At 44.5% G+C, this 22381-nt stretch overlaps 1 protein-coding gene across 1 annotated transcript in view; it reads left to right on the top strand.

Annotated features, from left to right (window-relative positions):
* The first annotated feature begins 6432 nt into the window (after positions 1–6432).
* The window catches only part of ESR1 (estrogen receptor 1), a 365725-nt gene continuing 349776 nt past the window's right edge, over positions 6433–22381 (top strand). Inside the window, exon 1 of the mRNA XM_036024903.1 lies at positions 6433–6520. The gene's annotated coding sequence lies outside the window, so the exon portion shown is untranslated. The remainder of the gene's footprint in view (positions 6521–22381) is intronic.

The raw sequence follows: 22381 nt of genomic DNA on the forward strand, positions 1-22381 counted from the left end.
GTATTAGAAACTTTACTGGAAATGGATGTTCTGTGAATTCTTCTTTGATCACCGTGCCGTGTTTTTCTGTTGAGTTGGAAGAAGCGAGCTCCCTGATAATGGGATTCCTTTGCAGTCCTGATCGGTGAAGGCGGGTCTCGATCCCACACATGAGTATTACATGCCATTACGTGCCATTACATGCCATGTTTATGGAGCCTCCGATATTGTCCAGTGGTCCATAGAAAGAAGGGAGAAAGGGAGAGTCACTGACACTTGAGTTTGTGTATATATTTGTAAACACAGTATATGGATAGGTTCTCCTTGTGAGTACTAACCAAAAGTCAGGTAAAGGTAAAACTTTCTTCACCACTCCTAATTCCATTCCTCTACCCAAATACAGTCACTGATAACTGATAAGAGTTGGTAAATATATTTCAGTGTGTGCATGTCTGTAAGTGTGTGTGTGTGTGTGTGTGTGTGTGTGTGGAGGAGGGAGGGAGGGAGGGGGAGAGAGAGATTTGGGGGTATATTTTAAACATAAATGGCATTACACAGTGTGTATTGCTCTTCATGTTGCTCTGTATCACGTAATGCGATGTCCTGGAGACCTTTCGCTACACCTGCACCTGTCCCCCCTCTAGCGGTGCGCTGCCTGGTACCTCACAACACAGGCATTTCCTAACTCATTCAACCGCGCTGCTGGACAGTCGCAGTTTTTCACAGTCACAAACAATGCTGCATGAAACACCTTATTTATGCATCATTGTACACATTGCAAGCATTTCTCCGGGACAGTTATGGAGAGTCCCGGATGGCCGGGTTAACGTGCGCACTCACTTACCTCTCAAGTTGCTTCCTTACGTGGCTGGACCAATTTAGCTGCAGACAGTATGAGGCTATCCGTTTCCCCACCGTCACCAAGAGCTGATTTGATCAAATCTAGCAAGTCTGCTGATCTGAGTGAACAGTGCTGCGTGGCTGTTTTATCTTGCATTTCTCTGACGCAGGAAATGTACAGGGCAGCTGTGGGTGGTGCGGGTCCGCTGAGAGGCAGGAACCAAGACTAGATGTGTTCCGGAGGCTGATCAGGACAGATGCCGGGGAGGAGAGCAGGGGAGAGCAGGGGAGAGCGCACGCGATGTGGTGGGGGCTGTCGGACCCCCGTTGGAGTCCAACCCCGTGGGGGAGGGAGGGGAAGGACGAGGGCAGACCCTGCAGACTCTCAGACTTGAAAGAACACCGCGGCCTGGCCCACGTGGAGCCTTCTAGTCAAAGTCTCCTGTCCCAGGAGTCCTGTGCTGTCGCCTGGCAGCAATCCTCAGCCTAGCAGCCCTGCCTGGCTTAGTCCCTGGCTGGAGGCAGCCCGTGGTGGCCTCAGTGTGAACAGGGCAGTGGATTCAACCGCGGCAGCCAGGACCACTGTCAGTCATCTGCCCCACAGCGGAAGGAGAGGTGCGTTTTCCTGGCCACTGCTGATGCTTATTGACCACTTGGATTTCCTTCTTTAGGACAAATTTTTCTGTAAAGGGTCACATCGTATTTTAGTTCTCTCACAAGTACTCGGTTCTGCCTTTGTAGCAGTAAAGCAGCCCCATAGCCTGCATGCAAATGATTGGGCATGGCTGTGTTCCAATAAAACTTTATTAACAACAGCAGGTGCCGGGCCAGCACATGCTGCAGTTGCCTGGCCCCTGGTCTCAGAGATGCCTGTTTATGTATATAGTACCTGTTACTTGAGAGTTTTGTAGAATTTGTCCAGATTCAGTAAAACTATCCAGATGCAGTGCTTTTCTTAGAAGACAGACTTTGATTAACCTCCTAATTTATTCTATGGTTACTAGTATATTTAAGTGTATTTATTCTTATACCACATATTCATAACACATTTTTTTTGGAAGTTCAAACATAGGGTGTAGGGTTTATTTTTCTTGCTGCCAGTTGTTTAACCTAGCCTGCCCTTTTAAAAATCTTTGCATTTATCACCTTTTAATTCCCCTTTTTAAAAATTGATATTTCATTTAGGAAGGCCTACACAAAAATTTTAAGGCCTCTGCTACAAGCAAATGTAAATAAGAATAAATATATAGAACTCTAGGTGATATCAGCTCGTTGGTCTAAATCTTCAGGTGCGGAAGAGGAAGAGCAGCACCCAGTTGTATCCAGTTGTGACAACATTCTGTTCACCTAAAGCTGTTAGCCAAACCTGTTAATATAATATTTTGAAACTATTGATAAACAAAACCATTATTGCATCAAGGCATCTTGCCACTGTCTGGATTCACGCTTGTTGTTGTTTGTGAAATTACTGGGGTTGTTCACAGTGAGTGGCTCAGAGTCCAGGTTCTGGAGCCAGAAGGCTTGTATGCGAGTCCTGGCTCCGCCACTGCCCAGCCAATCAACTACCTGGTCTGCCCCAGGCTCTTCCTTGCGGAATGGAGTTAGTAATAGTATTTACCTCGCGGTACTGTGTCAGCTGAGTGGGTTAATGAACGCGAGGAACTTAAACTGGGCACAGGTAAGTGCCACCTGTTTGTGTTAATCTTAGTCCCACCAGCGCACGCTCTTGCTCTGCTCCGCAGCTCTGCTCGTCAGGGTTTTACTCTCTCTGGTTTCATTCCCTTAAGTCTTCCTTTGACTGATTTTGTGGAATCGTCGATGTACTTTTTGTAGGATGCGTTTGTGCAGCTCCGCCAGTGATGGGTCACGAGCCTGCGACACCAGCGGTCACTGTGGCATCTGTTGTCTCAGCCTCAGCGTTTCAGCAGCGGGGACCCAACATTCAGGGCATGAACCACCAGGGGTTCCCGCCCTCCCAGTGACCACCCTTCCCTGCGTGGGCAGGGGTGGGGTGGGGGGGTGGGCACTGCACCTGCACAGCTTCCAGACGCTGCGGTGCAGACAGCTTTCACGGGGGCTGCGTTTCCACAGAGCGCAGGTGGAGGGGCTGCTCTGAGGCTAACGTTGCAGGGCTGGGGGAGGGGCACCACACTGCCAGGAGGTGTTGCAATGGGAGGACAGGAAAAAAGCAAGTCATATGTATAGAGGGCTGCTAATATCATGCTTACGTTGCTGTTCTTTTTGAAAATTACTTTATTGTTCAATTACAGTTGTCTTTCAAAGAAAAGCTTTGAGTGTGATTGGTCAGTGATTTTAAAATGAATCTTTTCTTTTCTTTTCTTATCTTGTTTTTCCTCACCACCATTTATCCCTCCTATACCCTTTCCACCTCGACCCACCCCAGTGCCCCCTGCAGTCACCACGCTGTTGTCCCTGTCCACGAGTCCTCCGTCTGCTGTTTTCTTTTGCTCAGTCCCTCCACTGGTAACTGATATCGGTTTATAAATACATGCGACTGTGTGGATCTTACCTTTTTTCCTTCTCGTTTTTCGGGAAGTGGAGCTGGGAAAAGGTGCTTCAGTCCACCGTCTTGCTTGTCTTCTACCTAATTCAAACACCTGTGCTAGTGCAAATAGAGGCTTTCCCGAGAGCAACAGGAAAATCATCCCAATCATCTGTTAATGTGAACAATGGGAACATGTTCTCTTCTGTTTTATTCTGGCTACGTGATTTCTAAAAATAGCATACCAGTTTACCAAATATTTGTTGTCTGCCTTCTGTCTGCCAGGCCTGTGGCAGGTTCTGAGGGTACGATGATAACTAAGACAATACTGGCCATTTAGGAACTCTGGGTGGAATCCAGCAGTTTGAGAAAACAGTGAGAAATTTCTGTCACTCAATGTCCCTCGCTAATAACCAATATTTGCACAGATATTTACAGTTTACACAGTGCTTTTTTTAAAAAAGATTTTATTTATTTATTTTTAGAGAGGGAAGGGAGGGAGAAAGAGAGAGAGAGAAACATCAAGGTGCAGTTGCCGGGGGCCATGGCCTGCAACCCAGGCATGTGCCCTGACTGGGAATTGACCCCACAATGCTTTGGTTTGTAGCCTGAGCTCAATCCACTGAGCTACGCCAGCCAGGGCTACACAGTGCTTTTTAATACAAAGGGCATTTTAGTTTATTTTCATTATAATCTAAGATGTTGGCATTATTTTTACTTTTTAATCATTATGCCATTTTACTCTGAGAAAACAGTAGGACTAGTTTTCCTCAAAGTGCCAAGATGTAAATTGTTATAGTTTAGGTATAGATTATTAAATGACACAAGAAAGATGATATAGAAACACACCTCTCATTCAAGATTCCAGATCTTGAATCTTCCCGCCATTGTTCGGTTTGGTGTCTGTTATTTTGGAAAGTTGTTTAACATCTCTGATCTCCGGATCTAAAAATGGGGGTGGTAGATGAAATAAAAATTTCAAATGTTTCTTAAAATCTAATACTTTATGAGCCTGTCTCGAATTGCACTTCCATTTACAGATAAAACGTTTTGACAAATGCATCCCAGGTACTTAATTGTATTATTGAAGTTGTGACGAGGCTTAGCTACTATTCCCTGGTAGAAGGTGTAGGTCTCTTTCATTGCAATGATGGGTTTTCTAGACTTATTTGCTCCTCCTCCCCCAAACGGGATATTGTTGATCACAAAAGACAAAATATGGAGACACGATCTTTTTACAAGGCCGTCTCTTCTCTGACCGAGGAGCACCGAGGGATCAGATTTCATGCTGGCCTGACGCCGTCCACGATCACACGCCTGTGTGGGTTCCGTGGCAGACGTTGCTCAGCATGACAGGACATGCCACAGGCAGTCCCCGAGGAGGGTCATCGCGGCGTTGTCCACTAGGGAACGTGATCTGAAACATTTTGCGTATAGCTGCCCTAATGTTATGACTAGACCAGGGGGCAGTTTTAGTATCTTACTGAAATGCACATATAAAACTATTTTTTTTGCACACACAGGGGAAGAGATTGTTCATGTGGGAACGCCGATGGCAGCCATACCTGGACGTGTGGCGTGGGAGGGAGATGTTTCTGAACTGGACAGCGGTGGGTGTCATTGAGAAATGTTCTAAACCTGTGGAGCAGGCACAGGAAATTATAGAGGCTGTGTCAGACAGAACTTGGGTTCTGGGCCCGACTCTGCCCCCAAGTCAGCACAATGCCTCCGTTTCTCCTCATTACTGCAGGGGAAAAGAATACGGGCTCAGTTTCACGTATCTGGGTGAGGGTGCATGAGATAATGTACACAAAGGGATGTGAAAATGTAAAGCATCCTGAGTTCTGTCTTCATGTGAGAGGAAGGAGCACATGTTCTCTCTTTCTATTCTTCCTTGTCTTCTTTTCTTTCCTCTTTCTCTTTTTTCCTTCTCTTCTAAACTTATTTTTCAATTACAGCTTACATTCAGTATTATTTTATGTTAGTTTCAGGTGAACAGCATTGTGGTTCGAAAATCCTGTACTTTACAAAGCGCTCCCCCCCCTGTTATTTCCAGTCCCCACCTGGCACCGCACACCCTTGTTACAATATTACTGACTGGACTCCCTGTGTCGTCGTCTTCTTTGAGTTGCCCGATGCACAGCCAAAAGCTGAGTGAATATCTGCTTTGTGCCTGACACAGCTTTGGGAGCATTGCAGAGAGTCTCACGTGATACCCCAACTAATCCACAAGCTAATGACACCGTCTGTTGCTCTGAAGGCCAGGAACAGCAGCGGGAACAAGTCAGGGAAGTTATGTAAGCCCTGCATTCCAGCAGGCAATGCAAACCGCTCTCCAGCGTGGTCAGTCTGATTCCAAAGTCTGTAGTCTTACCTGTGATCAATTTATTGACTTTCTTTGCTGAAATAAAGCTCTGGAGAATCGAGAGCACAGGGCTTCTGACTTTGACAGAGATGTTTCCCGATGCCAAATGGCTCTCGAGGAAAGTCTTAACGATTATAGTCCCACCGGGGATGTCCAGAGTGCCCGTTGCCTGTGTCATCAGCGCCATAGACGTTGCTTTAAAGCTGGTGGCTCACAGTTCTAAAATTGGGCAATTCTTTGATTACAAGTGGGATTGAAATTTTAAAAAATTATGTTTATTGGCCTGAAGCATTTTGCCTTTTACAGATCTGTTGCTAGTTTCTCTAGGTACATGTCCCATTTTTCAAAATAGGTTTTTAAGAGCTCTTTATGTTTTAAGAATATTAACCTGTTTCCATTGTAACCAGTGTTTTACAGGACCTCTGTTCTAATATACTTTCTTAGTGCTAAGGTCCGGAATGCAAGGTTGTGTACTCACCATGGACATTCTCACTACTTTGTGGTACATCTACCACGAACACCAGCAATGGAGGGGCAGCATTGGCCTTCACCATGAATACTGTATTTGCCGTCTTTTGGAGAAATCACTGGTGGTTTTTGAGACAGTTGTTCTGTGCTTTCTTTAAACAAAGTTTATTTGAAAGTGGAAACAACTCAATGCCTAAACAAATGGTGTTAGCTTTGTCCAAAAAAAATATTTGGTTAATAGATTTTATTTTGGTAGATTCTAAGGTTTTGGTCAGTCCGAGAAATGGACATGTAGCTTTAAGTATTTTCAGAATCTGCTGCCAACCTATTTGATTGGGAATTATATCCTCTAGCTCTCAAAGAAGGTAAGTGTTCTTTTTTTTACTCCATTCAATTTACCTCAGATAATTGAATATTGTAATTGCTAGGAAAAGATGTGATCAGATCAAGCCTCACATTATTGCTCACAGTTGATTGTGTGGAAGACTTGTGGTAATTGAATATGGTAACAAACCAAACCAGCCTGCATTGCCAGGACTTATCCATAAGCAATATATCTATCTTATAAGAGACATGTTTGTGTGGTCATCAGTGTAGCATGCTAGAGTTCGATAGTTTCAAAGAAATCAGGATGAACATCCGTTCTGAACAGTCACGGTGGCAGGTGAAATAAACAATGTGCTCATCCCAGAGCAAAATGTAAAATTCCCGATCAGCTCTGCCGAAGACTTTGGCAACCTGAGTGAACACCGGATAGCTCCGGCATGACGGACTCGTATAACTCGTGGTCTCGAACTCTCAGCTTTGTTATTCAGTGACTTCAGTTCTCGTCTTCTCTGTGATTGTGCACACTTGTTGGTGGGTCCCGTTCAGCCGCGAAGCTTTACGATGGGCAGACTGTGTTCCGACTCCTCTCTTCCACTCTTAGAACGTGGCTCTGGTCCAACTGTTGGCCCCTCGGGTCTCAGTTTCCTCATCTTCAAAGCCTTACTTATGGGGTGGTTGTGTGTGAGGATGAAGTGAAAAATGTGTACTATTCATCAGAACATAATTTTGAGCAAAAAAAGTAGCAAGCCTCAGAAGACTATACCCAATTAGGAAGGAATTCGGTCATAAAAACTGACACCGGGCAGAAGCAAACAGTACTTTGTTTACAGGTACAGGCATCTATGGAAAAATCATAGAAAGGCTCCCAAGAAGGGGAAGAAGCAGAACCCCGGACGGTGGTGATCTGGCCAGGGAGAAGTTAGGGCACTGAAATGGGGAACACAAACGAGGCATTGTACATCTGGGAATGTTCCGTTTAGGTTTTGGTAGCCTGGATTCTGGGTGCCATTTTCCCTATTGTAATTAAAAAATACATATATGTGATGTACACTCTTTTGGATGTATTTTCACTCACAATAAATATTTGTTAGTACCACTGAGAGGGGTATCGCATACACGCGTGTGCACATTGGTGAGTCCTAATACTCCGCCTCATTTCCGAATGATGGCTCCAGAGGTTGGTAGGACAGTGGTTTGACCTCTTAGCTGCCCATTAGATCATTTTGAGGGCCTTTAAAACGTATACCTGATGCTCAGGCTCCACCCCCTGTCATTCTAGTTGATTAATAAGGCTTTGGGCCCAAGCATCAATATTTTGAATTTTTTTTAATTTTTATTTTTGACTTTTAGAGAGAGGAGAAGGGAGGGAGAACAGAAGGGAGAGAAATAGCTGATGCGAGAGAGAAACAGTGACTGGTTGCCTTCCGTACATGCTCTGACTGGAGATTAAACCCTCAACCCAGACATGTCCCCTCACTGGGGATCAAACCAGTGACCATCAGTATTTTGTATAAAAGCTGCCCAGTGGATTCTAATGTGAAGTGAAAATTGATCAATGCAGATATCGCTTTGTAAGGGCTAGTGCAATAGCCACTAAGTGAAAAGGGGGAGGGGGTAAAAAAATAAAATTATTCAAGTAGCTCAATGGTTGATATTTAAAAAAACTTAATATAGGTATCATGGGGAAAAAGTCCGACTTTGTTAGACTTCCTTACAAAGATTTTGCAGCTTAGTGTTGTTTCTTTTCTGAAGTGTGTATTGGTGGTGGGGTGGTTAGGGTGGAAAGAAGAAAGGTAGACCGTGCCTCAAGACACGGGGTCTGGATGAGCAGGAAGTGGAGGCTGGAGTCGAGCCGGCATCCTCAACGTCTTCTGGGGAGGGGTCGCTGCCAGTGATGGGAGGAATACGTGCTTGTTCCAAAAGTTCTGAAAGTACTTACCTTGATCCAATATCATGGCTTTCATTTTGGTATTAAGGATGACTGAATGGCACAAAGTATTTTTCCAAACACAAACAAATATTCAAAACAGTTATGGGCACCGCCTGTGTGGTCCAGGAGCTGACCAATGAGAAGGAATGCCGACCGGTGGCACATGAGCAGGGTCCTTCCAGGGCATCTCACCTGAGACTCACCTGTCACCCTGCTGGGTGCTCACGTCTTGCCAGTTCAGGGGAGCGAGACCGGAAGTGGCATCCTGCCGGAGGGGCTAAGGCAGGTGGAGAGGGTACCCTGGAAACTCAGTTTAGTGGGTATTTAACATCTGGTGTGGAATTCTTGTAACATTTTAACAATCTTTCTGGTCTTACAGGTGTGCACAGGGAGGTTATTAGTTCTGCCACCTATCAAAGGACTCAAAGTCTCACCATTTCATTCTCCATTTCTTTGGCCGTCAGTATATAGTTCATAGGCAACAACAGAGCTTTCCTTCCAGGTCTGGGCAATAATAACCATCATCGTTAATACTTACTGAGAACTGATGATTTCATCTTCCTACCAACCTTTGGGATGAGCGCCACTTCAAAGGATGGTGGTGGGGGGAACAGAGGTGGAATAACCTGTCCCAGGCAATAGTTGGGAAATGAATGAATAGGCTTCAAACCCAGGTCTGTCTGGGTCTTGAGCCACATCGCCCGGGCCTCCTGTCACCAATTTTCCCTCCTTCCTCATCCCTCATGTCTGCCTCAGCACATCCATGGGTGATGATGTGAAGAGCAGGGAAGACCCCAGGCAGGTGGCAGTGGCCAGAGGAGCTGGACCACGAGGCAGTGCTTGGAGATGCTGCTTCTCCTGTGAAGGAGCCCTTGGCCCCAGAATACAGGCAGAAGAGAGAAACGAGGAACAACTACCTCACTTTTTAGTTTCAGTTCAAAATTAGTTTGTGAAGAATGGTTTTTGAAGTTTTTAGTATGTATTTGGAAAATGAAGGGCTCGTTTCTAAGAAAAATGCAAAACATTCCCATGTTTCTCTGAAACATTCTCATTAAACTTTTGTGCAGCTAGTAAATGAAGTCATTGTTTAGTCTGTGTGATGGGAAGTTGACTCAGAAGACCTGGTTCTAGGAATGCGGTGACCCTAGGTCCACCGTCACGTTGGTGAAGTCTCTCATGCTACCTAAGTGTTGTGATTCTCGGGTATTAAGGGAAGGTTTGGCCTGGTCCTCTGGTAAGGTAGGATTTGCCTGCATGCTCTTGGATGTATTTTCCCACCTATTTGAGCCTCAAGGTTTTTTGTTTGTTTGTTTGTTTTTGTTTTTGGTGATTATTCAATTACTCATAACAGAAGGAGAGTGTTGTGTGCAGTGCCTGGGACACATGGTGTCAAAGTCTCCACTACAGGAAGGAGTTGGTTTAGAAATTAATCAGTTAATGAGTGAATGAAGGGCTTGTAGATCTTCACATGGGGCAGGTACTTCAAAATCCCAGTCATACCTGTGAACTCCTCACTTTTAGTTCAAGGTCTGTTCTTCAGCCGTGACTCAGTGAGCTTTCTGGACAACAGTCTGTGTCAGCACTTTGCTGAGCACATCGAGTAAAAACTTTACTAGTAAAGACTCAGATCTAGTTCCCCCGGAAGGCTCGGCACCTTCGGTTTCATTTTCTCACCTTCACTGCTCCTAATACTTGAAGAATTAGTGCAGTTTCTTTGGGTTATTCATGACTGGCATGAGAATGAGGTGCGTTTTCCTGCTTTGTTCAGTCCCATTCACTTCCTATTAGGGCTTTCCCTGTGTGCCCAGAACTGGGTGGGGTGCTAACCGTGGCTCCAAAAAGTACAGTCTTACATTCAATGAGGAGGTAACCTGGTTGGCTCAAAAAGCCTTCTGCATGGGACTGCTGGGGAATGACCCGAGAGCAATACGTAATGGAGGTTGTGATTGTAGTTGTTTTATGGCCACGATATAAAACGTGAACCTGGTTCTTCCAGGTAGCACAGAAAAAAGCCTAGAAAAGAAGAGGGAACCCAAAGTGAAATGAATGAGCTCAGGAGAGAATTTGGTACATGGGGGTTTCTCCCGAGGCCCTGCTGTTTGGTGTGGGCTTTTCTTCGTGGTGGACTCTGGATTTTTCTGCCGCAGAACCTGTCCTCTCTATAAATGACCCTGGATGCATTTTGGCAGTTTCTCCATTGCCCTTTGGTGCCCTCTGATGCCACACAGTTAAGTCACGTTCTTGCTGAGTGACTAAAGGTAACCATAATGTGAAGTAAAGACAAAGGGTGGAAATGGTGACCTAGAAGTGAGGAAATAGAGTCTCCATGGAAAACCATCTTTAGGAAGGGAAGGGAACACAGCTCGTACAGAATACTAGGAGCAGGTCAGCCTTCCGTAAGAGCGAATAAACAGGGACACCACTACCATATTTTTAAGTGTGTTCATTTAGAAAATTTAAGCCACGCTGACATTGACAAAGTTCCTAAATGATCTGCTATTAACCCAGTAGGCTATTGAAAAACGATTACTAAAGAAATAACTATTAAAAATGTATTAGGTTATGATAAGGATGAAAATTAAGGTACCATGAGAAGGTAATTTTTCTTTGGGTAGAGAAATACCAGGCAGAGATTTATCTCTGACGGTGTGACCTGCCAACGTCCCTGCTGTCCAGCCGATCTGATAAAGGTCATCAATTGAACGTCCAGGCACGTTCGCATACACAGCACCTGACAAACACAGCAAAGTTGTTTTTCTCGGCCCAAACGGCACCGTTCTCTTAGAGTTTCAGAAAACAATAAGCAAAATGTCCCTATTCTGTGTGTAAAGTTCTGTTTTTGCTTTTTTAAACTGGAGACCAATTGGTGTTGTTGCTAAAAACTAAGTGAAAACTAATAAATGTGATGTGTCTGTTTTTTTTTTGCCTTTGACTTTTTTTTAAAAAAAACACATCTGACAAAACTCTCCATCTTCTGATTTGAGAAGGAGATGGGCAAGGAAGACGGCGAATTGTCTTTAAAATGATCTTAGGGAAAAAAAGGAGATAATACACAATCATTTTACTATGATGATGAGTTTGGGTTTACGAAGTATCAAGTATTTTCCAAACTACTGTCTTCAGTTGTAGACTCGGTAGAAAACACGCCAGACCTAACGGCTCTAAACTTGTCATCCCCAAAATACTCTTGGTAGCATTATTATTATTATGAATAACAAGAGCAGTGATAAAGATCAAATCTAGTTTTGAGAACCCTCCAGACTTCATTTGTTGGGGGAGGTGGTTTAGAATGAGCAGAATTAATGTTCTTCCTGGCTCCCAGCTGTGTCCAGCGCGGTTATTTTTATGCTCTCATTTTCCTGGCTGGGAGCCCCTCCATGAAACGAGCAAACAAGGCGGGGTGGGTCAGAGAAATAGCAGGGTAACAGGGAGTTGGGCTTGAACCCAAGCATCAACCCCTCCAACTGATCTTTTAAAGTCGTTTGGTTCTTAGAAGTGTCTGTCAAGCCATATAAATCACTGTGAATTTCACCATTGGACTGGCCTCAGAGATTTTGTTTGCAAGAGACAATGCCTTGGGAGAGTGCGCTTGGACGCGCAGGAGGCCAGAGCTGAGCGAGCAGACCTGAGCGAGTCCTTGCCTGGCGGGAGCACCAGGTCGTGACGGCCGTGTGGCGCGGCCGACTCTCTCTTCTTCATGGAAGTCTGCTGTGGGCTGTGCTCTCCTCTTCCCACTCCTCTCTCAGACCACCCTGAGCTCAGGGGCAGTAAATATTACCCGTTCATTTTATATTTAGGGTGAACTTTGATTTTGGCAAACATTGAACTAGCGCTTCCCTCTTCTTATCGGTGTCCTCACTAAAGGTCAGAGGGCCGGCAAGGGGGTGGCAGCCAGCTGGTCACAGGGATGGGGGGTGGCGGGGGGGGGGGGGCGAGGGGAGGTGACTAGCCCCAGCGCCATCCCCCCAGGCCAGCACCGTCCTACGCTGCCTTCTTCTTCTTCTTTTAAAAAATATATCTTCCCTCCCTTTTTCCATGCCAAGACTTAAGGTTTCAAGTACTTCAAAAACGAATGATTTCTAAATCACCTCAGACTACTAACATAAAATGTTTTAGCACATTTTCTGCAAGCAGAATGGCATACAAGAAATGATTTTATTCTTATCCATAGTCTCTTTTAGGGATATGGAGACATTATCTCAAATTATTACTCCAAGGAGATAGAGACAAGGATTTTGCACTGTTCTAGTTCCCGAATCATTTTAGGTATTTTATTTCAATTTTCTTAAATCTCTTGGACAGTTATTTCCTTCTGTATTTTCTTGTATCACTTAAAAATTACATCTTACTTGGTCGGAGTCTAAAGAATTGCATTGAAAAACTAAGAAATCATTGAAAAAAAATTCCATTAGCACAACTATAGTGATCAGAAGAAATTGGCTAATTTCAGTGCCTTTCTTTGGGCTCTTCGTAGAAAATTGTTGAAATGTGTCTGCCATAAGTAACTGGCATTCTGAAATTGATTTAAAGCTGTAGTGAGGAAGAAAAAGCACGTTGAAAAAAATTAAATCTTAGGTTTGGAGATATTTAAAAAAAAAGTCCCATGTCCAAAGGATCCCGATACAGGCCCTGTCTTTGTTCAGCTGTGAATGGAGATGGATGGAGGGAAGTAGCACAGTGGAGCAGAGGGAACCTGCTTCCTTTAGCCATGCTCGTCCTTTACAGAGGGTTTTAACTGTTTCTCTGGGGAAAACTACATGTTTCCGCTCTCCTGTGGAAGCAGTCACAGGGCGCTATTAGGTGAATTTGACAGAAATACCCACCACTCCTGGACCACTGGTCTCTCCCGTCTGATCTCCGCTAACCTTGCCAGGCCACTGCAGTCTTCTCCTCGGCTTAGTTCTGGGATCTCTCAGTTCCTTGAAAGTGTTGGGGCTCCTGGCCTTCACACGTCTATTTCTGCAGCCAGAAGCACGCCCCTGTGAAGCAGGCCTTCCTTCCCCTGGCTGATTCCTACCTACCCCCCTGAGGTCTGTGCTGGCCCAGGAAACAGAGGGTGGGCAGGGAGTGTTTGGGGCCGGACCGAATGCACGCGCTGGAGGAAGAAGGCTCTCTTACCACTCTCAGTGTACCTGAACTCAGCAAAGTTTGTTCGATTCTTTGTGTAAGGGCTGTTCAGTGCTCGAGAGAATAGATGGAGGCCATCAGGTGGGATGGGTGGGAGGGGCCATCTCTCCTAAACAGAGAGATAGGAAAGGAGAAAGGGAGGGGGGAAGGGAGGGGAAGGGAAGAGAGGTGGGAAAATGGAAGAGCAGTTAGGATATCACAGGAATTTAGAGTTGGAGGATAATTAGAAAGTAGAAAATAGATCTAGAGTCAAAAACATTGAGAAAGACAAAAATGTATAGAGTTGATAGTTGGCCAAGATCTCACTGGCTAGTGAGAACTTCCCTCCTTCTTTTTTGCTGACTCACTTCTCATTTACTTGCCACCTCCTTTACTCCCACAGGGAAGCTGGGAGTTCCCATAGAAACCAGGACTTTCCATATCAGAGCACTTGCTGACGCTTTACTAAAATTACTCTTTGTTAGCTTCCTTGTCCCCTGGACAGTCAGCTTCATGAAGGGCCTTTTTTGTGTGTTTAAATCACAGTGGCCCAGCACAGCGATGGCCGCCCGTCAGAAATGATTAAATATTTGTTGGCAGCCCAGTGCCTGGGCAAGTCAGTCACTATAGGCGAATGGACTGCAGGGTCCTCATCTGTGCTGTGGGCGGTTGGCCCGACTGGTACCTAAGGCCCCAGCCCAGCACCCGTCTTCCTGCCTGTGCCAGAAATAATTTACCCAAGAAGGTAGAGATGGCATCTGCAGTGACCCCCACGATCTTGTCATGCAAGCTTTGACTGCTTAGGAGAGTGTTTATAAAGGACCTTGGATTGACCAAGGCAGGATGAGAGGAAGAGAACAAAAAGCCATTTCTATGGAAAGATGGAGTTGCCCACCCATCTATCATGGACAAGAAGATATATTATTGATGAGCCGTGGCAAGATCACTACAAAGGTGTTTCAGAGACAAGCCTGATCCTTCAGAGTGATGAGGAAGAATGATCCAGAAATGAGACAGTGATAAATTAGGTCTATATGTATATATTGTGGCATGTATGTAGCCTGTCCAGAAGGTATCCAGCCATGTAATATGAAAAATAGAGACATTTATTGAAGAAGATACAATACACAAGAAACATTGTACATAGGACCTCACACAGTCCCCAGTTGCCTTTGGCTGCCCCATCATATTTTCCTGAATCTCATCAATGGTCTGAAATCTTTTCCCTTTCAAAGGTGATGTTAGTTTTGGGGAAAAGCCGGAAGTCACAGGGCGCCAAATCTGGGCTGTTGGGGGCCTGAGTCACCTGGGTGATTTGATGTTTTGCCAAAAAACTCTGCAGGAGATGTGATGCATGAGTGGACATGTTGTTGTGACGAAGCTGCCAATCACCAGTTGCCCATAACCATGGCCTTCTGAATCATCTGAACAATTTCTGTGGAGGCATGTTCAAGCTTAACCCAAAATTTGATGCAGATCCATTATTCTACTCACTCAGTCATTTTGAATGCAATGACCACACAGCACACATGCTCACTCAATGGTGTCTACTGCCCCCACTGACTAGTACAGTGAAGTCATCATTGTTCATGCGTGCGCATTCCAGTCCACTCTCCTTGGCTGCCAGCCTACAGCGATGTTGTGCAAACCAGTCTCGTTATATTAACAATGGCTGGACTTTTTCCTGACAAACCTTGAATGTACTCATTTAATCAGCAAATATTATTATTAGTTTTAAAAAATATTTTATTTATCTATTTTTAGAGAGAGGGAGAAAAACATCTCTGTGCAAGAGAAACGTTAGTCAGTTGCTTCTCGCAAGCCCCCACCTGGGGACCTGGCCCGCAACCCAGGCTTGTGCCCTGACCGAGAATTGAACCGGCGACCTTTCAGTTCGCAGGCTGGTGCTCAGTCCACGCCAGCCAGGGCCAGCAAATACAATTGAATGGATTCTTGGGGAAAGTGCTAAGAGTTAAAAAGATAAATCAGACCTCGACGATCAGGAAGTCTGGTTGGGGAGGAAAGGTGAAGACATAGCTAGGAAGATGTCAAGTGGGATAAGGTGGGTGGTCCATGTCTTGCCAGGCCTCCTGCCTTGGTTTTCTTACTTGTTAAGGACTTTAAAAGAAAGCAGGATTACTTCCTGCTGCATCATTAGAGAAGTGGTATTCGAACTTGGACTTTAAGGATGGCAGAATTTGGGCGGTTGGAGATTGGAAGCCGCATCTCAGGTGGAGAGAAGAGCGAGGAGAGTGGAAGAGTCCCTGCTGTTGGCAGGAACAGGGAGAGGTCGGTTTGGCTACAGCAGGTGACATGAAACTGACCCGTGGAAATCCACTTAAAAAGGCAGCTGTGGTCAGCACAAAGGCATTTGGACTTTGTTCTATAGGAAATGTGGAACCACAGCAGACATCTGAGTGAGGTGCTGGCTACATACAGCTGGGCTTCAGAGAGTCATAGCAGCGGTCAGGGAGCACGTGGGGGCTGGGAAGCCTGGACCCAGCAGGACCAGTGAGGAAGTGACAAGCTCTAGGTGAGGGCGCTGATTCTGGAAATAGGGGCATGTCAGTGGGAGGGAGGAAAGGGGTTCAACATGACCTCAGAGGACCCACAGGAGGAGGGAGGCCCACCATGGAGAAGGCATTCAACAAGATCAAATCTACATAGAGGCTGCAGAAAGTGGAGAAAGAAAGGACAATGATACGGCTGAGAAAATTGCTTGAGGAACCCAGGGAGGCCAAAGTGTGATTCCAAAGAGAGAAGGAGCCCCTTGGCACCAAGTCCAGACTAAGAAGAAGCCTCTGGCACTGGAATGTTAGGCTTGGGATCTTGGCGTTGCCACTTGCTAGCTGGGTGACCTTGGACAAAGTATGAACTGCTTGTGCCTCAGTTTCTTCATCAGTAAAATGGAGATAATGATAATAACCACCTGATAGGGCTGTTGTGAGGATTAAACGAGGTAGTACATGTGAAGTTCTCAGAACAGCGTGGCATGTAATAAGCGGTGCATGTGTTTGCTATCATTAGGATGCTTTTAAAGAAGTTTAGTGAACACAAGTGTAAGTGGGGGGACTGGTTGGAATGAGTAGCAGAAGCCAGGGAAGTTTATTTCTTTTAATTAGTGGGAAACCTTTAAATTTCACAGGAAGGACACATGGGAGAGGGAACAAATGAAAGATGCAGAAGGGGGTTTGTTGGAAGTAAATTTAGATCCAGGCCAGGGACGATGGGACTAGACGGATGGGGGAACCTTGATCTTGGAGGGGGAACAGTGGCATCGCTTTGCAGTCGGAACCAAATCCAGGCTGTCTCCCCCTGGGCCACCGAAGCCCCAGGGAACCGGCTCCTGTCTGCCTCTGCAGCTGTGTAACACCTCCCGTTCTTCCTACTGCCTTTCAGACTTCTTGGTTTTCGCTTTCGCTGCCCCGCCAGGATTGTTCTCACCTGTGAATTGCTCTAGCTGTTCCCACAGAGCCCCTGTACCGTCCAGCTCTCACTTTAAATTCGTGGAAGCCCACGCCACCACCATCCAATCTAAAGCAGCCATCCAGTGCCTGTGCCATCACCCACGCGTCCTTCCGTCCTTCTCTGCGTTGCATTGATCGCCATTGGAGGTTGTCTTGTTTATCGGTTCGCTGTCAGCCTCTCTTCGCTAGCAGACAAGCTTCCTTAGGGCAGAGACCTCTTCTGTTTGGTGGTCAGCTTCCTTCGCTCCCGACACAGGTAGGTGCTTGAGGCAATGTTTGTTGAATGAATGAATGAATGTATGTATGTAACTTTGTCTGACATGTGAGAAAAAATGGGAGGCAAGTTTAGGTGAAGAAGGTATGTTTTGAAGTGGAGAGGAAGGAGTTGAAGAAATTGAGCTGTATTACCTTTGTTTCTCCGTAAATCTGAAGTGAAATGCGTAGAGAGTGAGAGGGTGAGGCTGGGGCTCTGGGCTCAGCACAGATCTCAGAGGAGTGTCTTAGGGACTAAAGAGGAAGTGGGACAGTGAGAGGAGCCGAGTCTCCGATGCAGCCACGCCCCAGGGGATGATGGAGAGGAAAGTTCTTGGAGAGAAAGCGTGAGAATTCCAGTACAAGGCGGGAAAGCAGGAGTTCGAAGTTCTTGCTCTTGATGGTAGCTGTTCTTTTTATGTTTCGTTCTTTTTTATCTTTGGTGACAGTGATGAGCACTTTCGACTATCTACCGTGTACTCGGCACAGCCGTAAATCTTTGCCTGTGTTTATTTAGTGCTCATTTTATTCACACGGCAACCCCTGAAGTGGGTGCCACTAACAGTCCCATCTACAGTGGAGAAAACAGAGGCTTCCAGTGGGTAAACTGCTAGTCAGTGGGTGCTGGGAGCCAGTCCCGGGCCTGGCTGCAGCCGTACTGCTGACAGCGGTGTAGTTAGTGTCCACCAGGCCGCTCCACCAGCTAGCCTCACTCTCCCAAACCGGTGGGTGGGGGCAGGTTTTCCAGGCCCCTCCTCACCTGGGCCGGGCTCTGAGCCTCGCTATGGATTTGGACCCACAAAGTACAGGTGAGATGAAGAGGGGTATTTACTGGCTCTGGTTTCCCCAGACCCCAACTCCATGCCTCTGGGAGGAGGGGACCTGCCCAGGGCATCCAAGGAGTGGAGGGTTTCGCATCCTTCGTCCTTCCTCTCGGTGTTCAAGAGGGTTTAGCTGTGGCCCCCTTAGGTCGTCAGAAACAGCTCTCAAGTCTTTCCTGCTCTCTGTGGTGTTGATCTGCTCAAATTTTCCACAGTTTCCCAGGAACATCTTTGTAGTGTATATTTTTCTGGGATGATTTATCAAAAGGTTTTTATATTGTCTTAGGTTTGCATGTGTAATTCTCTTAAACGCTGCTGTTTTTTCATCCTTAGTTTTGTGTATTTTAATTCTCTTTTATTTCCTGTGCCAGGATTATGAGTTTTATTTTCAAGGAAATGACTTTCAGATCTACTTATTCTTTCCATTTTGGGGGGTGTTTTCCTTCAAGTTCTAATTTCTCTGAATTTTGGGGGGTTTATTTTGCTTATTTCTGATTTCTTAACAAATATTAAATTATATGCATGTATAATGCATATATAATTTAATTAATAATTATGCATGTACATATAATTAATAAATAATATTAAATTATATATTAAAATTTATCAGTGTAATCATATCATACATTATGTTACATATTTATTAATACATACATATTTATAAACATCTACTGTATTATATATAGCATAATTATAATTATATCAATATAAGTATTATCATATACCATATAATATAATTACATAGAATATATAGGCAGAATATGCAGATAATATCTATATAATACATAGATATAATTAGATAAACATATATACATCATTATAATTATATATTATATATAATTATCTATGATATATATACAAAAACTTCATTTAAGTCAGTTTCTTTCATAATCCACAGGCTTTGGTCTGAAGAGTCTTTCTGAATGCTTTCAAGATAGTTTGAATATCACCATTGATTTCTTCAATTTTAAAGATTAGTCGGGTATATATATATATATATATATATGCACTAATTTTCAAATAAAGATTTTATCTTTTATTTAGGTTTTATTGGATTATTATAAAATTATTTGTCCTTTTTTAAAAAAATTTGTAAGTATATTCTCTGTGCCCAAGTTTGTGATCAAATTTTTTAAATGGCTGGTGGGTAAATGAAAAAAATTCTCTCGTTGAAAGCTGTCAGGACCCGATGTGACTATCCAATGCAGATCATTGAATGTAGTATTGATTTCCTTCTAAAAGAGATGCATTGACCTCTCCCACTATAATTGCCTTCTTATCAATTAAGTTCTCACACTTCTAATGGTTTTATATGTTTAGCTGCAATGTGGCTTGGGAACACTCATATATTGACTGTTATATCTCCTTTAGAAAAAGATACCTTTTATAATGTATGATATCTCCATATTGTTTGGTCAGTTTCTCCACAACATCTCAAATGTGATGGTATTAATGTTATTCTCTTTCAAAGTGGGTCAGCAACTCCGCTCCTATAATGTAGTACTGGGCCTTTGGAATGATCTTTCTAAGACTGTATATTTCAAGATAATTTATACAAAATCCCACGTCACTTTTTGCCATTGGGAAAAAAAAACTATTCCCAATATGCTTATTTTGGATGTTAATGATAACCAAATGACTTTTCTCCATTATAAAGATGATGCATGACGTTCTATGGGGCTGAAGCTATAGTTCCTTCTACCTAAGGTTATCAGACATCAGTGCAAGTGCCCGCACAAGAGACTATTAGTAAGAATGTATTAGCTTTCCTTTTGAGAAAGCTGTACTTTCTAAAGAAAAAAAAATACATAGAGATGGCATTTTTTTGATCACTCTCTTCTGAGCCAGGCATTGAAGTGGTTTGGCGATTTATACAAATAAATATTTTTCACTCTCCTAGGCTTATTTCTGACCAGTAGCATGGGGTGTGAAGGTAGGAATCACTAAGGCTGTGAGAGGAGGGAGGACGGTGCATCTGTTCTTGGGTATCTGTGCAGATGACATGGAAGTGCTGTAAATTTCAGGCTGCGTGAAACTACATACTTATAGTGTGCTGAGTGAATGCATGGTTGACAGAGTGCTGTTAATCATGTGTGCATTCACTGGTCTCTTCAACCAATACTTGTTGAAGGCGTATTGTGTGCCTGACTCCAGCTGGGCGCTGGTGATGTGGGGGTGAACACATCAGGTGTGTATTTACCTTCCCACTCTTTCTTTGCATGTGAATTGCTGAATGGGTAACTCCGTGGTGTCAGATGCTGGGTTTCATCTTAACAATTTTTTGAGCTACTTCAAAAACCAAGAGTGTCTCCTCTTCCTCTTCTTTCTTCTTCTTCTCACCCCCTTTATTACTATTCTAGGAAATTTGATGTAGAAAGAAAAAAATCAATATTACACAAATGGTCACTTTTTGGAATAACTCTACATTTGTGTAGTGTGTCTTGGTGAGAAAAACATCCATGACTTTAGGCTGGACTTTTTAGAATTTTCGCCACACTACCACTGTTGTGAACTTAACATAAAAAATAAAATGCTTACCCTAAAGGAGCTTATTTACTTCCTAGCGTAACTTGGCCATTAAAGGTTAAACATTGTTTTGAACCCATACCTTAAGTCAGGTTATGGTGAAATAAAATTGGTGAATTTTGAGTCGTCAGAAATTGGCAAAGCTGCCGTTGGATTTAAAAGCCAATTTGTCCGATTCCCATTTGCAGATGCTGCTGCAGATCAGGTGGGGGCAGCAGAGAGCCAGCTGAGGTCCAGGGAAGGCAAGGTCTTCTCCTCCCCTAGGATCCCAGGTCGCAGGTGCTGATGGCAATGAGTTAGGAAGTAGAGTCAAGGTTTTAGTTCTGTATCTAAGAAGATGGGAGGAAAGCAAGAGAGAAATGTCACCAAGATCCGAATGCAGGGGAAACAAAGACTGAAGTAGGACTGATGCAAGTCAACAACTGGGAGGCCAAAGCAAAGGGAGCAGGAGAGACGGGAAGGTATGTTGGCTGGGAAGACGGGAGATGCCAGGGGGAAGCCAGCTGGCTCCACCAGCATTTCTACCAATGACTCCCCAGCACAGTGGCCAGGTCCCTGCTTGGTCCCGCTCGATCTTCTAAGGGCCAATCGCTCTTGACTGAGACATGGAAGGTGTTAGCCCCCTAGGTCTCTTGGGCTGAGATTGTAATTCAAGTTCTTATTTTATTAACATGTATTGAAATGAGCTGAGCACATGTGAGATGGTTTGGTAGTGACCAGGGGGTGGTGGTGCAGTTTTGCTTGAGCTTCTTCTTCGGGGGACTCCAAAGAACTAAAGCCCTCAGCGTCTTTTTGTCCATTTTACGGAAGATTTTTCACAACCACCCATGAAAACAGTCCAACACTCCTGTTTTCTTCCTGGTCTACTCTACTTGACGCACCATGCTCTCCCTGTGTGGTCTTGTCAGGATTATCTTCAAGTGGTGCTACTGAACAGAGCCAACACACAGGACACCATTCCCTCCCCTAACTTGGCACCCTCGCATGCTGCATTTAGCACCCCCAGTGGGAAGGCATTCTGGAGATCTCCTATCTCTTCCTCCGCCCCACCTTCCCTTACCAGTCATGTGAGCTGCCTCAGCAGAGAAAACACTGTCCAATAGAGAACACTACCAGGTCTTAGCAGATGGCTGCTTTTCTCAAAACACACATAGTCACCAAAATTCTAGCAGAAGCAGAGCCTTTTGGATAGTCTCTTAGGGCTAATTATAACAGAACTTGAACCATGGAAGGCGACTTAGAAGTAGAGACAGAATACAGAGAAAGAAAGGCAAAGGGAGAAGACACAAAAGAGTTCTTGGAAGAGAAGAAAAATTTGAGTTAGGCTGTGGAACATAAACCTCTCACCATGGATTTCCTTGAGCAAATGGATGGAAATTGTTTAGTTAGTGACGACACCAACCACCAGAGATTGGTAGCGCCTCCCAGCTGTGCAGGAGGCATAAGGTGGCAGTTACAAGGGACAATTAACCCCTTTCAGCCTTTACCTCCCTTTCTGTAAAATGGGAATGAAAGTGACTGCTGAGAACATTTCAGGATTTTTTTTGAGGGTAAGCACATAGTATATTACTGACAGCCCAGTGGTCCTGGGAGAGGGTAACTAGGAATGAGTGCAAACACTCAGCAAGGGCGTTTTATTAATGAAGTTCAGGGTGTCCAGTCGTTCTTCGCAGGGTGAACTGACGCCCAGTAGTACCGACTCAGTTTGCATTGTTCCGTCGCATTGTTTACAAATCTCTTGAGTAATTACCCAGCATTTGTTCCCTATTATTTGCAATACGCTTTTAGAGGCTGAAT

The sequence above is a fragment of the Phyllostomus discolor genome, chromosome 4 (genome assembly GCF_004126475.2).
Source record: "Phyllostomus discolor isolate MPI-MPIP mPhyDis1 chromosome 4, mPhyDis1.pri.v3, whole genome shotgun sequence".
NCBI lineage: Eukaryota > Metazoa > Chordata > Mammalia > Chiroptera > Phyllostomidae > Phyllostomus > Phyllostomus discolor.